The following is a 1,894-nucleotide window of genomic DNA, read 5'->3' as shown; positions in this document are numbered from 1 at the left end:
AGAAATCGTTCCCCTTAAGCCAGGCCTTGAATTTTCAAGGAGGCAGCAATAAAAAAGTTTTGTTTCATCAATACATGAAGTAATTTGCCTTTACCATCATCCTAGTACCTAGAGTGCAAAACCACATTCATTTACATACTTTGTAAAGCAAAATTTGAAGTATTAAAGGGATCATTGTTTCCATGTGAATTTCTATTTGGCCTGAGGTTAAAATTTGCCATCTGTGGAGCTATACAGGATTTTACTAGAAGTGCCAAAGAAGAAAGGCTGCCATGGCAAATATTATATTTCATTACACACAAGCATTATCAAATGTTCTCAACCTCATGGCTTACTTACTATCTCATGAAATAAAAGTAAAACATTATGACTTTGAATCTGCTCAGTATAATTATATGTTCTGTGTGTGAAATGGTATTATGCCTTTGAACAATAGAAAAAGTGACTTTTTATGCCATGTTAAGGAAAGAGCAAATTCAAAGAGGTTTTGTTAGGGAAATATATTTCAGAAATGAATAACTCAGAGGAAAGAACATAAGATTTATACCAAATATTTAATCTTACATAATGGCTAGCACATTGGTGATGATTATGTATGTTAAATCATTCTGCTAATAATAATCGTTCATGGTAATATGTTTCTTTATTATTGTTGTGGGTCTATTAAATATCAGGAAGAAAGGACATTACTCAAGTATTTTCAATACTGCCTGACCCAAATGAAAACCAAAACCAAAATCAAAAACCAAAAAGAGGCGGGGAGTAATTTAGTCCAATTTGAAAAGTAGCAATAAGAGCATACATACAGATATTTCTGGTTGATAGATTTGAAGGGTTTAATGGAGGCTTCCTCTTCTTGATTTCCATTTTCCATTATATTTGTATCCTTTTCTTGTTCTAGGTTATGTTGTTAAAATAACTTATCATCTTATTTTTATAGCTTCTAGTAATTTAAGAAAACTTAAATTACTTTAGTTGTAACAGATCCAAACTCCAATTTATCATGTTTTATGAGATTTATGATCAATTATCAATTATTTATTTAATCAACCTGGAATGAGAAATAACTTCCCAAAATATAATTAAAATGCCACATCATTTATTAGTATAATATATGTGATGTTAACTTTATTAATTAAGAAATATTGAAGTGGAAAATTAAAAGATTTTTAATTTTCCCCTAGTTATATCTCCCAGTTTACACAGTAAGATCAAAATAGTACTGAAAGTATTTGACCTATACCATGCAATTTCAAGGTTTATATTCCACAGTGTCCACATTCAGAGCATCTTCTATGTTGGCTTTGTGGGGGAACATTCTAAAATCTGGTGACAAATGAAAATCCTTGAGATGTAACAGTTAATTTGAATATCTACACTGAAAAAGTGTTGCCTTCTATTTTCTTTGACCATCTCTCCTGCCTCTTTGTTTTAATGCCATATTCTCTCCATTGACATTGTTTTAATGCCATATTCTCTCCACTGACATTCTGAAACATCATGACTTTAACCATGCACATAACTCACCCCAAATCTATCTTGGAGGATCTGCTCTGTTTCTGGAGCTCCAATCAGTGCTGCATGTGGTCACCCAGGTTTTCCACCTCTTCCTCTAACTTAGCATGATACAAACTGAACTGATTGTCTTCTCTAGACCTGCTACTATCTGTGATCTTGGACAGATAACTTCAACTACCTCAGTGCCACCATCTATCATGAGGTTAAATAGGATAAAACTGGCAATATGCATAGAAATGTGTATGGAGATGCTCAGTAATTGTTTGCTCTTCCAACTCTTCTGTCCCTGAATTCCTCTCTCAAAGTTTTCTATTTGTATTTTTCATTTCTGTCAAGGGAAGCTCTATCTAATCATCAAATAATCATTTTTCAGTTT

This window comes from Mandrillus leucophaeus, unplaced genomic scaffold (assembly GCF_000951045.1).
Source record: "Mandrillus leucophaeus isolate KB7577 unplaced genomic scaffold, Mleu.le_1.0 Scaffold259, whole genome shotgun sequence".
Classification (NCBI taxonomy): Eukaryota; Metazoa; Chordata; class Mammalia; order Primates; family Cercopithecidae; genus Mandrillus; species Mandrillus leucophaeus.
Note: the sequence above shows the minus strand (reverse complement) of the source record.